This window comes from Leucopleurus acutus (assembly GCF_964270905.1).
Source record: "Leucopleurus acutus genome assembly, chromosome: 4".
Classification (NCBI taxonomy): Eukaryota; Metazoa; Chordata; class Mammalia; order Artiodactyla; family Delphinidae; genus Leucopleurus; species Leucopleurus acutus.
This window is the reverse complement of record NC_139146.1, coordinates 57,736,575-57,752,036: the sequence shown is the minus strand read 5'-3', so window position 1 is coordinate 57,752,036 and position 15,462 is coordinate 57,736,575. Positions and strand designations below refer to the sequence as shown.

At 37.0% G+C, this 15,462-nt stretch overlaps 1 pseudogene across 1 annotated transcript in view; it reads right to left on the bottom strand.

Annotated features, from left to right (window-relative positions):
- Positions 1-774: 774 nt before the first annotated feature.
- Positions 775-15,462, bottom strand: part of LOC309961102 (UBX domain-containing protein 6-like) — a 118,738-nt pseudogene continuing 104,050 nt past the window's right edge. The window contains exons 2-3 of the transcript in view: positions 3,575-3,696; positions 775-1,849 (exon numbers count right to left, since the gene is read on the bottom strand). The product of the transcript in view is annotated as a UBX domain-containing protein 6-like (transcript). The remainder of the gene's footprint in view (positions 1,850-3,574; positions 3,697-15,462) is intronic.

The following is a 15,462-nucleotide window of genomic DNA, read 5'->3' as shown; positions in this document are numbered from 1 at the left end:
TTCCTATTACCTTTCCTTTGCTTAGCAGCCAGGGTGATAATTTAAATGCCTATATTATACTTTGTATAAAACATTTCCAATGGCTTTCTTACCTTTAGAATAAAATTCAAACTTGTTATCCTGATCTTGTTCATATTTACCTTTCTGATCTCACGTTGCACTATATTATTCTCCCACTTTTCCACTATGTTTCAGCCACACTGGCCTTCTTATCACATCTTTAACATGGATACTGTCTCAGTGAGTTCAAACCAAAAATATTCCTCCTCTGATCTTTGCTTCATTGGCTCCTTTCTAGGAGCCCAGCAATTTAAGTTAGCCACTATCTCACTCTAAATTGTGAGACCTTATTTTAATTATTTTCTTTTTGTACATGATATATATTCTTATTTATTTAGCTTGTATGTTGTCCATCACTGCCTAAAATAAGGTAAACTTGATTCTTCCTTGTCCAACAATCTTTTTCAGTGCTTACTATAGTAAGAAATAAATATTCAGTAAAACAATAAAGTTTTGTGTAGAAATTAAATATGATGTTAATACCCACTGTTGCAATAGCGTCTGATAATCTTTTTTTGAGACTGTAAAACTGGCATTATCTGACAAGATTTAAAATGGAAATGCCCTTGAACTACTAATTCTACTTCTTTCAATCTGTCTACTTGCTTAAATCTATCCTTCAGTTATGGTCTCATAATGAATATATATATATATATATATATATATATATATATATAATTTTTGGGGGTATGTCAAGCCAACCCTGCTTTTATTTCAAGAGATTTTCTCCATGGCTGACAGGAGCTCAGGTTTAAGGATACAGGAGTTCTGCTCGGCGCCCACAGCCTTGAAGTCCTCTAGAAAGGCCACCCCCACATGAAAGTCAGGAGGGCTGAGGGCATCAGCCAACACTCTTTCAAGGCCAGGTTCCCATCCTCCAATAACTTGTGTGCTCTGGAAGCCAGCAGCTCCAATGCAGCCAGTCACTCTGCAAGGCCTCCAGGATGAATTCATGTAGTACCGTGAGCTCCCTGATGTGCCGTGATCTTAGAAGGTCCACTGGAGGAGGCAGTGGTCTGGGGAGCTGACTCATAGCAGCGTGTAGGTGTATTTTGCATCTCTCTAGCTCCTCCTTCTGCACTGCCTTGGTGCACACCACGCTCAGCCCCTCCTTAGCCTCAAACCTGAGCCTCTGCTCTGACTTGATCTTCTCTGCTGTGAGGTTGAAGAAGACCCAGCAGGTAGAACTGAGAGGCCAGGGGTGAGCACGGGAAGGTCCGGCACTGTGGGTCAGTGCTCCACACCGGCTCTGGGTGCAGCAGCTGCTTCTGGTGCCTCTCCAATTTCCAGGGCTGGAACAGGGCGGCCTTGCTCAGCATGCAGAACTCTTCAGGGCACTCTTGATTGGAAGCTGGAAGCATTGCCTTCTGGAAGCCACCAGCCTCAAAAACTTATGGGTCCTTTCCAGGCTGTAAATGCATTCCTGAAATGCCTTGTTCTATAGCTTGATCTCCTGGTACTTCTCCTCTGGATGCAGAAGGATATTGTCCAGGTATTGGCGATTCTGTCCATACCCAGCTTCACCCTGTTGCACAATTACTGGGTCAGTGAAAAAGTGTAGAGAGAATGATCCATTTGATGTGAGCATCCCTCTGGTCCTTCCTCACAGTGATCCCTGTGAGTGGGCAGGTGAAGTACACTCCAGGCTCAGCCATTGGTAGAGGATTCTTTGGGCTCAAGCACCATGTTGGTGCCTGGGGCCTCCAGCCTCCCATTCAGAGTTCCTTCAGCTCTAAGTTCCTTTCTCACCTGACTCTGAATGGAATCCTGTGTTGGGGGTCTCAGGGCCCTGAGTTACTTATGCTCAAGTCGACTACAGCAGCTGCTGCCACCATCTGCGCCTTATCGGTGGGTCCCCGGCTGGAGACTATAAAAGAAATGTGTACTAATGATATATCATTTATAGCATCATTGGTAATTGTGAAAAACTGGAAACAAACTAAAAATTCAGCAAAAATATAGTGATTAACCATACACTACTTGTGTCGCATTGCATAGAAGACATCAAACAAATGACACTGCTGATCATAAGTCATACCATTATATTTATAACATCAAGGGGAAAAGAAGCTCTAACCAATTACAATTATAAAATAAAATCAATTATAGATCATAAATAAACTTCAGAGATATAAAACACAAAAAATCTATATCTTAGAAACAATTAAATATAGTTTACCAGAGGAGACTTTAAAATACTGAATTGTTTCATGTATTTTGCAGTTGTTCTAAAATAGTTGGGTGTGTACATGCATGTGGGTGTGTGTGCACATATATGTATAACAAGTTGTGTGCTGCTAAAATTTTGAGAACTGACTTTTCCCCTGCAATGACCACCCCCCAAATCCCTATTTATAGTGTTTGTCAATTTCATAGTGTATATATTTCCACTATGCCTTATTTCAAGCTACCAACATGATGTGACTTATGGGGATTTGGGAAAAGATGCACACAGTTGGCTTTTGTAAGCCAGTATGAGACAGCTCCAGCATACTACTGCAAATAGTTATGGATACAGTCCAGGGCCTTTTTAATTTTCTATGAATGTATCTATGTATCTATCTACATGCATATATCTGTGTGTATTTATATATGTATGTCTAAATATGCATATGTATTTTTTAGAAAAAGTCTGTATATATGTTATGGAAGTTGGTATAAATTTGGAGTTGTTTTCTTGACAGATCTCTGTTTAACAGGCACAACACGCTAGGATGTCCCCTTTTCATCCATAAAATATATTGACCGTGGTTGCCCAAGGCAGCCTGAAAATTAGTGATTAGTAGGTTTCTCTCAATTATGGTCATGAACTTCTCCTCCCACCAAAAGAGTTGGGTACTTAACAACATTCTATTGTTCCCAAATCTGTTTAAACTGGTGGCACATTTTCTTATAATTGGTTCATTTATTTAACAATCAGACATGCTTATAAAATGTGAATGAAAAAGAAACAGCATTGTTGTTTCTCTGAAAACAAAATTAAGTAATTTTATGTAATCTAATGATGTCAAATTAAAAAAAAATCATTGCTCTCATTTTGGGAGGAGACAAAAATAAATAAAATTTGGGTATATATATATATATATATATATAAAATGCATATACATTATATGCATATATAAAAGTCTAACAAGATTCTGCATTCAAATTATTTTTAAAGGGTTCTTAAGTACTCACTTCCCTTACATCAGAAATGGAAGTCAAAGAAAATGTGCTTCATTCAAGAAAGTAATGATGTTAAGAACATAATAATAATCTCAAAGAAAAGACCTTGATTGTATATGGTGGCTTTGTAAAGTGTCAATGGAGTGCCAGGCTGTACTTGGTTCCTCAGAGTTCCCTTTCCAGTATGTTTCTGGTTAAGGTAGCCCACAAGAGACATTTGTGCACTAGGTTTAGAGGATTGAAGTAAAGCAGCAGCCATATATATATATTTTTTTATGCTCAGAAGTTTGGGTCAGTGTCATCAGGTACTTTTATAGCTGACTCAAATTGTCAGTCATTTGATGCTTACCTTGTCAGCATGGGGTTGCTGCTGATCCTACAGCTGTTCCAGATGTACTTTGATCCTCCTTCAGATTCTGACTCTTGAGTCAAGGGTGGGGTTAGCTCCAAGATGAAGGATGCCAGCTTCTCCTGAAGGACACCCACATCAGCAAGGTTAAACTTAGTGAGAACTGACATGGCCTCCAATCCTTAGGTGAATTCCTGTATATGCTTGTAGGGTTCCTATTGTTCACACTTATCTTCTGTTTCCAACAGCCTGCCTTGAAGAAGTCAAGTCCCAGAGTTAGACATGAAGACAACTGGTATACTGTATTTCTAAATATGATATAACAAACTCAATTTATTTACCTATGATTCCCATTTTAACTGTTTTTTTGTCTTATTTAACTGAAAACCACTGATCATTACGACACCAGATAACACAGCTTCTATATATACTCTAATACTCAATAAGGGTCATGTCAAGTTGGAAAAAAAAAGCTTCACTATTACAAAGCTGAAGATTGTACAAATTTTATTGAGAAAAAAAAACTTTTATAACACCAATTTGGCAGCATATATCTTATCTTCAGTCTTAAAAAAACTGTATCCTAAAATCTAACACATTTCCACTATTTAACCTAAAAGGATAGTAATGCACCTAAAGATGTGTGATTTAGGATGTTCGTTACATTACCCTCAATTAAAAAAAAAATAGAAACATCTATATTTCTGATAAAATAAGAAAATAGTTAAGTAAATTAGGATAAGCCTGTATGATAAAATATTTAGAATTTTTTTTTGCGGTATGCAGGCCTCTCACTGCTGTGGCCTCTCCCGTTGTGTAGCACAGGCTCCGGACGCGCAGGCTCAGTGGCCATGGCTCACGGGCCCAGCCGCTCCGCGGCATGTGGGATCTTCCCGGACTGGGGCACGAACCCGTGTCCCCTGCATTGGCAGGCGAACTCTCAACCACTGCGCCCCCAGGGAAGCCCAGAAATTATTAAAAGAAGTGTCTAAACTGTAGGAAAATATCAGTGATATAATTTAATTAAATCATTAATTTAATATTTTAAATGTCAGTACTATGATCATTTAAAGAAGGATATCAAACTGCATTTATGGATATAATAACAATTTGTATATATATGTGCACTTCTGGGTTTAAGTTTGTGAATGAATAAAAGGCTAAAAGAAAAATATTTCATAATATCAAGATAATTTTATCTGTGAATGAGGAGATAATAGGTGATACTGTTGTATGTAAATTCTTCATTTTGTAATTTTTTAAATTTTCCAATTCTATATCTCTATTGTGTTTACGATAAAATGTGTCAAACAATTTTTCAAAATATACTAGAATAAAAGATACAACATAGAGATAATTTTTTGTTTGTTTTATAACAAACCACTGTCATGTGTGACACAAAATTATTTTATTATTTCTTCAGGCCTAGGAAGTATTATGAAATGTGGATAGTTTAGCATCTCGACAACCTCATTTTTTGTTGTTGTTTTTTTTTTTTTTTTTTTTTTTTTTTTGCGGTACGCAGGCCTCTCACTGTTGTGGCCTCTCCCGTTGTGGAGCACAGGCTCCGGACGCGCAGGCTCAGCGGCCACGGCTCACGGGCCCAGCCGCTCTGCGGTATGTGGGATCTTCCCAGACCGGGGCACGAACCCGTGTCCCTTGCATCAGCAGGCGGATTCTCAACCACTGCACCACCAGGGAAGCCCAGCCTCATTATTTTTTATTCATACTTATAATTATTGTCCTAGGAGTATACTTCTTTGTAAATTCACAGGAAAGATAAAATACCCTCAATTTATTAATCTACATATTTTTTTAAACTCTGGATTAGTCATCCCTCCATAGAATTTTGGCACATCTCTCTAATCTCTAATCATCCCTGCCTTAACGCAAAAAAAATCTATGCCTCGTGTAACACTGCATCAGTGAAGTGCGCTTCCTCTCTTCATAATCATGCACTGTGATGGCTAGACCATGTACCTCAAACTCAAAACACTTGAACTTCCAAATTGCATTTTTCAGTCATATTCTCTTTTTCCTATGCTCTGAATCCAAATAGGTCAGATATTAGGTCATACCATTTTCTCATAGTCTACTGAGACCTTTTGGTTTTATGCATTTTCTTTTCTACAGTAAGACCCATGATGCACCACTTCAATATTAGTTTGGCAATATTTTGCCCCCTCTTCTTCATGCGTTTTCTACTCAGACTATAGGTCAAGTAAATCATCTTATCTCTCTGAAACTGTACCTAAATCATTCATCCTGATGCCTCCATTCTACCCATCCTGCAATGCAAATATATTAGCCCTAATTTCTGTCTTGCCATTAGCACTTCCTGACAATTATTTCTCTTGTCTGTAGTTTGATCATTCCCAAATTCTCTTCAAATTTCTTTTACTCAATGTCAAATTAATTGTTTAAGCAGAAGGGCTTTATCTCCTATTTTCTCAAGAAAATATAATCAACAAAGTATAATCTCAAACTCAACCTCCAAATTAATAATAGTCTACATTCCTCTCATCTCAGGAAACAAATACCACATCTCTTAACCAAGACCAATCTGACCAATACTCTTGCTTCCCCTATAAGCTCATAACTACACAAATGTATTGCTAAATGTCCATCTCTCCCCATCTCTACCAATAATTTATCACTTCAAAACTTAACCACTTATAACAACACACTTTTATTGTCTTGGTTTTTGTGGTTCAGAAATCCAGTGTGACTTGACTAGGTGCCTCTTGCTCAGAGTATCTTGTGAGGCTGTAGTCCAACAACAGTAGAGCTTTATTTATCTCCAGGCTGGATTGAGTGAAGATTGGCTTCCGAGCTCACCCTGCTTTCTGAGTTATTGGTTTTGCTCTCAGAACCATTTTTTCTTTCTCATAAAAAGATGCATTTGACACTGAGTAGTTTTCCCAGCCTGCATTCTGACTGTAGAAGTTTTGGGGGTCCCAAATGTCTTTTTTTCAGTTCAATTGGGTGGTGATGTTTCTGTATATAAATAAGTGTTTAAAGGACGTTGTGGGTCTTTTATAAATCTTCTTGGGGTTCACTCTATTAGACAAATCTCTTAGATAGAAGTCTATCTCTACTTTTGATTCCTGTTGAGAGGCTGAAGGGCAACCCCTTTAGAATTCATAGAGTCCCTATTGTTTGATTGAGAGTATCTTTGTAGCACACCATTAATCTCTTTAAAGGGCCTTTTATGTGACTGAACAGTACTCTGAGGCACCACCTTTGATCTTTCTGAGATCCTAATAAAAGATTTTACAGTCACACCTCTAGCTTCAGCTTTATACCATATTTTCCTCATAGTGCCCTAGATTTGATCTTTGCTGGAGACTTTTTTAAATTTTAGCACTGAATTTTAGCACTTTTTTTTTTCAAAGCCATCAAGTTCTAGATTCTTTTTTTAGCAGTATTCTCTCAACTTATTTCTTTCCTTTCACGTTTTACCCTAAATAATAAGAATAAACCAAACAGCACCTACCACAATGGGCTTTGAAATCTCCTTAAGTAGATTGTCTAGATCATTAGGCACAAGTTTTGCTTTCTGCATAAGTGCAAATGGCAGTGTTTATTAAATTTCTCCCACTATAACAATGATTGCCTTTTCTTCAGTTTTTAGTAATATTTTCCCTACTCATCCACAGGCTCCTTCAACATCTTAAATTCTGTGAGCAGTGTGTTTGATACCCTGTAAGCCTTCACAAAACTCCCTCAATATTTACTGCCTGGTTCCAATGCCATTTCTACATAGAGGTTAGGGGAGCATCCCAATTCTAGGTACCAAAATCTGTATTAGTTATCTATGGCTGCATAAAAATCACCCTGATCTTATTCTTAAAAAAAAAAAAAAAAAAAAAAGAACATTTGATACTTCATAGTTTCTGTTAGTCAGGAATCTGGGTGCAGCTTAGCTGGGTGGCTCTGTCTCTGATCTCTCAAGAATCTGCAGTTAAGCTATTGGCTGAGGTTGAAGGTATCTCAAGAGTTCTCTCAGCTAGATTTTGCTTCCAGTTTCAATCAAAAGCTGTTTATAAAATGGCAGGTGGATGGCCATGAAGTAAACGGGCAAGAGAGCAAGAGAGAGCCCCTAAAAGGGAAACCACAGTCTTTTTATTATATGATCTCATAATTGACATCCCATCCTTTCAGCCAAATTCTATTAATTAAAAGCCAGTCAATAAAGCCAGCTCACACTCACAAGTAGGAGGACAGTATACAACCCCTCCTTTTTTTCTTCTGTCCTGGTCCTGGATGCAGGAGTCTGGTTGAAGGGCCTCAGCCTGATCTGAGTGTAGGAGCCTGATCACCTCCAGTGGGCAGAGAACTCAAATTCTGGTTTTGGTCTGGTATATGCTTTCTGGTTTCTGGTAGGACTGAGTTCCCTTCCTCCCTTCCTGGAAGCCCAGGGGAAAGTTCTGGGCAGCTGCAGGTGGCAAGAGACATCTGTAAGGCCACCCGTTTTGTCCCCTCTCCTTCCCCTCTTCTTTCAACCTGGCCTCCTTCCCTCCCTTTGAAATCTTTGAAGACCTGAGATATTACCACTTACTCTGTTATTACTCAGATCTGAAGTCCTGTGTCTCTGTAGGAGGTTTTCTGAGAGACTTCAATCTTGTATTTAAGGGAGTGTCTGATTAGGACGGCCAGACCTGTGTGTGTTTTATACTTTGTGTTCTGTGTTGTGATTTGTGATGGCCATTCTGCCTTGCGAAATGGGATAACCTTGTGTGGTCACCATATTGTTTAGACTCCAGAGAAAGTTGGTTTAGGTAAAACTCTTGAAAACTGGTTTTGAAAACTAGTTGTTTTTGCATATACAGTTAGTAAAAGCAAGCTTGATCAAAGGTCTTTTCACAATTCTGATTCTGATGGAACAAGTCCTACTAGGAGAACTAGATTTTCTCTCCTTGTGCCTTGAGACCAGGGCTCTCAGGAACACTTAACTAGGCCATCTCTAATTCCTGAGATTGAGGAAAAAATGGGAAGAAGCCTTTAAAAATTTTACTTATTCAAACTGTTATTTATAAACTAGTGAATTTTATATTGTGATATCTGATTCATGACTAAGTTTATAAAATGAAGCTGAATCTCTCATTGTGTCTGTCTAGATATATGTATGTCTCAGTCTATGTCTCTGTCTTTGGATAATATTGCTGAGGTTAACTTGTAAATGAGCTTTATTTAACAGGCTTAAAGAAAAGTAAGTGCTTAAAAATCAAACAATTCTAAATACAAGAGGAATTAAGCTAAATGAACTGGGAAATATTCAGTATTAAATTAATACCTGGTATAAATGTTTCAGTTTGTTGATCTAATTAATATAGACATCTTTAGAGTCACCAACATTAAGTACAATACTTTTATTGTACCTAGGTTTAATAGAAGTTAAATAAGATCTTATTATATCTGCTGCAAGTTTGTCAGCAAGGAAAGTAACTCAATGTGAAGAAACTTTTAAGGAAGGAAAATGCAAATGAGATTAGAGCTTTGGGTAAACTTTTTAGGAATAAAATAACATACTGAACCATTAATTACTGAGCATTGGCTTCCTTTTACAGAGAAACAAAAGGTTTAGAACTATTAATAGATATGTTTGGCGCCACACTGAGATATTTTCTATAAGAAAGCACATTTTTCAAGAAATTATTTGGATTTATGTTTACCAATCTACAGAGTGTTGATATAAAGGATAGTTCATGGTTGCTTAAGGAAAAGAGGATGTGTATTTTTAGTAAAGAAGGTAAGGAATGGAATTGCATTTTATTAAGGGAAAAGGAAGTAGGTCTTACTTACAGGTGGCTGTTTCTGGATGGAAAAATAAAGTGATGGATACAGAAAGTGATAAAAATGTTTGTGGAAAGTGGACCCCGAGAAAAGAGTTCTGTGCATGGTCAGGATTGACTAAGTTTACAATAAATTTAATTGAGTAACGGAATTTTAAAAGTAAGCAGTTGCAAAACTTGAATTTGGCTTTTCTCTCTCTTAGGGGGACAAGATTTCTTAAAATGTTGAACTGTGTTTGATAACAGATTTCAAGTTTCTTTATCTTTTAAGTGATCTGTTCTGTATTTGCCTTTGAAATACTTATTGTTACTTTGGTTAAATGAATAACTATTATTTCATAGTGACCTCTCATTCTATCTGACTGAGTGTTCAAAGCCTTTTTGATATTTTATTGACAAAACTTCCTAAATCAAATTATAATGAAGTCCTTTTGACCTCTAGATAACTTTGGGATGTTTCAAAAAGCCCCTGAAACAACTCAAAGAGAAATATTAAACTAATTAGGTTCATTTGGTAGTTAAATTACATGGAAAGTATTGTCAAATGAGTAATAAATTTTCTTAGGTTATCTAGTATGGTAAATGTTACTAATATAGATATCCTAGAAATTATATGGAGTTCTTGAAATTCCGATATGTCCTGGTAAAATGTTATCAGTCATAATTCTAGTTATTATCTTAAAGTGTTGTATGTAACAGCAGTAACAAAGTTTCTTTGTCAATTGCATTGTAATCAGATTTAAATGTGCCTTCTTAAGTCTTTTTTCATTATAGACAGTTACAGTTTCACTCTAATGCCTTTGCAAAAATGTTTCTTCTTCAAGAAGATTTATAAAAAGGACTTTAGAATAAATACAAGTTTCTGACTTTCAGACCATAATGCTGAACTGGGTAAGAAACTGAAGATTTCTAATGAAAAAACTGATGGTTTCATAAAGGTGTTAACAAAAAGGATTAGTTACATAGGACTGAGTGAACTGGTGAATATGTTATAATTTTTATGACTTCTATCTGAAAAATTACCAGTTTAAATCTGTTTTTTCCAGGTATGTGGAAACCTTCCCCTCAAACTCATTGTGCCTTACAGAAATTTGGTAAATTATACTTTTGTAAGCAGAATTGAAGCATTTATCTTTTTCTCTCTATCTGCTCTCTCCAGAGATTGGAAACTCTTAGGTTCCCAGGAGCTTTGTCAGGTAAATTAGGAAGGCTACCACACTAGCAGGTACAGAAATCCCAAGGTATTTTGGAGACATCAAAAGGGAGGAATTCATCTGCATCTGTTATGCAAAAATCTGTGAGAAGCCCTTGGTGTGACTTTCCTAGCCCTGAGAGGTCTTTTAAAAGTCCAAAGAGTTTCAGTGAGTAAAACGTCTATATGATCAATTATAGTTATATAAATCATCAGGCCAATTATTGAGATCAGACTTATTTTGCAAACAAATTAGTCTTAATTTTGTTACTTTTGGTAGAAAAGAGGGTAATTTTAGAGAGAAAAATATTATATTTCAAAGAATGTTAAAACCCAGTTTTGTTAACAGAGATCTGTATTTACTAAGACTCACCTCCCAGATAGTTCTTTCTTGTTATGTTATATTAATGTAAAAGTTAATTGAAAGACATTCTAAGTTTGTTTCTGAAGATTATTTTAGTAATCTATCTTTGGATGAAGATCAGATGCCCCACGACCTACAACCGCGGGATTATGCATACTAGAAAAGACATAATTTAAAAAACTATCTCCAACTTGGACCGAAGGACCCTTGTCAGGTACTTTTAACTAGCTCATGCACAGTGAAACTGAAGGAAATTGACTCGGATTAATTTCCGCTCACAAAGGCCCCTGCACTGGACTGGCCTGTAGAAAGGACAGCTGGCCTCAAACTCACCTTAAAACAACGCTCAGAGGAGAAACTACACTCACACTAGGATGAGAAGAAGACAACATCAGAAGTAGACAGCTTGCCCAAGATCCTCTACCTGACTTGTATGATCATTTATAATGTTTTCTTGACTTCTTGGACCCTTGCATATAAATCAAATGTTTTCCTGTCATGAGCACGATCCTATGCTAGTTTTAAAATCAATCCAATTGTTGGTTTTGTGGCCAGTTACCTGTGTCTAGTACTTCAGGGTTACCTTGGTGAATTTCTCCACTCCAAGGCTCTTATTGTTTGGCCCTGAGGAAATTTACTTTAGAAGAAAAATTATAGTCATGTTCAGGTAGCTATTGATATTACTAGGTAGAATCCCCTCACCTGGCCAATTAATAATGCCTGCTCTCACCCTGCCCATAAATATGAGTTTTCTTCAATTACTCAAGCTCAATCAGAGCAACAAGCAAAGTTTTAACCAAGGAACAAGACCTCTCACAATCATGGGATGGATTTATGTAGTTAATACCAGGCTATGGTAATTTAAGTTTAAAGTCATATCTATGTTGGGAACAATTAAATCATACTAAGGATAGTCATACTATCTTACTAGTATTCCTAGTAATACTAGGAAACTGGGTTGGGTGCCTTATGGGAAATGCCAATATATAATTTCTCTTAAGAGATAAGGATTGGTACAGAACAGACTAAGTCAGACAACGTGGGATATACTAGGCTGCACCTAATGGAAGTTCTTGACTTATATTCTTGCTTATGATCTTATTAATCTGCTAGCTATATATTTTTTTTATATTGCCTGTTTTACAAAATTGTTGTTTCTTGCATTACTAAATGTGTGACTGAGCCTCGGATAAAATGATGATATACAGTTCCATGTAAGATTAATGATGGTAATAGTGTAAGTCTAGATATGGGAAGAAGCAACAAGAGGGAATATTTTCCTGGACCATAAGAGACTAGATTAGACAGGTGATCCTGAGACATTTTGCCTACTCGTAAGGCCTAGTCCAATAATAGCAGCACATTGAGTGGCCTGTCAGTGAAATCTTTGCCAGACCTGGAAATAAGCATTCCTAGCACCGTGGGATGAAATGGTCATGAAACACACCCCAAACTATAGTCAAATTCATGACCCTGAAGGGGCTCTGCCAACTGAAAATTGTCATCTGCCTCTGCAAGTATTAAGTCAATGGCCACTGCTGCCACTGACCTTCAACACCTCCTGAAAGGGATTCAGGGTGGAGATCAGGAATGAGACACCCTGTGCTCTGAGAAAACCCAGTAGAACAGGCCTTCAGATAGTGAGATATTTTCAGGAGAAGATTTTATGAGCCCAAACTCTTGCATGTTCTCATACCTAGAGAAATACTAACATCATTAATGGTGACATCTGCTTTGGCTATTAAGGAGAAAATTACAATTAAAAGTCAAAATGGAGTAGATATGGTTCAATCATCCAAGGAAATAACTAGGTGACACTATGGGTGTGATTTCAGACAAGTCCTTGTATTGCTGAAATTCACACATCTTGTAGCCCTCACCCCAAATTTTGATCAAGTGGAGAGAGACTTCTCTATGAGGCAGGACTACACCCACTCTCAGCAGGAAGTAGTTATGGAAGAAAGAGACCTCCGCCCCAATTCCCAAGAAATATCTTTTTTTTTTAAGTTTTTTAAAATATGTAAATTTATTTATTTTATTTTTGGCTATGTTGGGTCTTCATTGCTGCATGTGGGCTTTCTCTAGTTGCAGCAAGCAGGGGTTACTCTTCGTTGCAGGGCACAGGCTTCTTATTGCGGTGGCTTCTCTTGTTGCAGTGTGCAGGCTCTAGGCATTCAGGCTTCAGTAGTTGTGCCTCTCCAGCTCTAGAGCACAGGCTCAGTAGTGGTGGTGCATGGGCTTAGTTGCTCCGTGGCATGTGGGATCTTCCCGGACCAGGGCTCGAACCCATGTCCTCTGCATTAGCAGGTGGATTCTTAACCACTACACCACCAGGGAAGCCAAACCAAGACGTATCTTGATTATGAAGTCTCTCAGGGGGGAGTTGTTAGGGGAAACACTGACCTAAACCACTCTCCCTGGTGAGGCAAAGGCAGTAACAATTTGCATGAGTTATTTTATGACAGGAGATCCTGGTAAGGAACATGGAACTAACAAGCCACCGGCAACCAGAAGAATACAGGAAAGGTCAAAAGGAGAGAGGAGATGCCAGGCCACATGTCCTACCAACATCCCAGAAGCCTCCTCGCTAGACTCCATCTTGGCTGAGCAGTTGCGCCGCCACCAGAAAGGGCCCTAAGTCAGAATGATTGGCCAGAGACAACCCAGAAACTAATCCTATCACCACCATAAATCCCGAGACTGTGAGCCACATGGCAGAGCAGTCTTCCTGGATTCCCTTACCCTCCTGCTCTCCTCCCGGGCTCCCTTTCCCAATAAAGTTTCTTGCTTTGTCAGCACATGTGTCTCCTCGGACAGTTCATTTCCAAGTGTTAGACAAGAGCCCACTCTCGGGTCCTGGAAGGGGTCCCCCTTCCTGCAACAGTTTTATTTTTATTATTTATAATACAATATTAAATCTTCAGTGTGTATAATTATTGATACATATAGAAAAATATATATGTACATATTTTTTTCTCTCTTCCTAATGTCTTTGCTTTGATTATACCGTGACTGTCTTTATTTGTTTACTTATTTTCTTTACTCTAGGAATATATTCTGTTATGGTGTATAATTGTTTGGTCACCTACTGCAACATTGGCTCACATTATAAAGATATTTGATCATTAGTCCATACAGTTATTTCATGCATGAGAATTATCACTTTTAATTTGGCAGCAGTGAACCAACATCTCAGCATGTGTTCAAAATTGCCACCTCCAAAGAGCAATAAACAGAGTTGACTAAGTTGATTAAGACAATAAAACTATCAGAACTGCTTCAGGGCTAACAAAAATGCTTACATCGACTCATACTGTCTATAATTTCTACTATTTTTTTCTATTTTTCTTAATGACAGTAGTGCAAACTACTAATTCAGGTTGTAAATTAAAATGTACATAAAGTGATAATGTAGTTAATAAATTTAAGAAATTTTCCATAAAATTTTAATTATCAAGATATTTCAATGTAAAATGCTCCATAATAAGATACTGAGCTAAATATATTCAAGTAACAGGCGTTCAGTCTTCATATTCAGAATACCACGACTATTAGGAATGAAAATGAACTGAAAATGTAATTGGCAAAAAAATATACAAGTTATAAAAGTACATTTTGCCTCTTAGCTTCAAGGACTGTTATCTAAAACTACACTCCCTTTTGGTAGCATTTCATAGTACAGAGTGAAGTAGGAACTTTGTGGTTATCCAGTAAACGTAGTTTATTTTCAGTTAAATTACTCAGTTCAAGGGGGAAATTGGCATTTCTCATTACAGTTATGCTTAGTAATACAGTTTTGATTGACTATTGTTTATTGATTATATTTGCAAATTTCAGTTCTTCTTTATTATTTTTATTTTTGATAAAGAAAATGTTAATATAGTACACACAAAGTTTAGAAGATCAATTTAAATAAGTATAAAAATTGGAAAAAATATTTTGCTCCATGTATACCCAAATATATTAGGAATTCATCAAATTTCTTTTTTTTCCTTCTTTGTAAACTGAAATAATTTTATAATCAGTATAATAGTAATAAAATTAAAATTAAATGAAGCAACCAGTATACATGTTATGGAAGTTTCCAGTCAAAAAACACAGCATGATAATTCTATTAAATAGAAATGTGACATCATTTGTAAAGAATGGTTATTAGAATAATTTGTTTTGCTTTAGTTGGTCTTATTTCTAAACCATAGTTCTCAACACTGACTATAAATTCAAATCACCAGGGAGATTTTCACTCCCTTTTTTCAAGTTTTATTGAGGTTCAATTGACAAACAGGAATTTTATATATTTGATGTATACAACCTGATGCTTTGATATTTGCATACATTGTGAAATGATCACCACAGTCAAGCTAATTAACATACCTATCGCCTCACATAGTTGCCATTTTATTTCCTTTTTTTTCTTGTTGTTGCTGTGAGAACACTTAAGACCTACTCTCAGCAGATTTTATGCATATAGTACAGTATTGTTAACGGTCACCTTGCTGCATATTAGATCCCCAGAACTTATTCTTCTTGCATAACT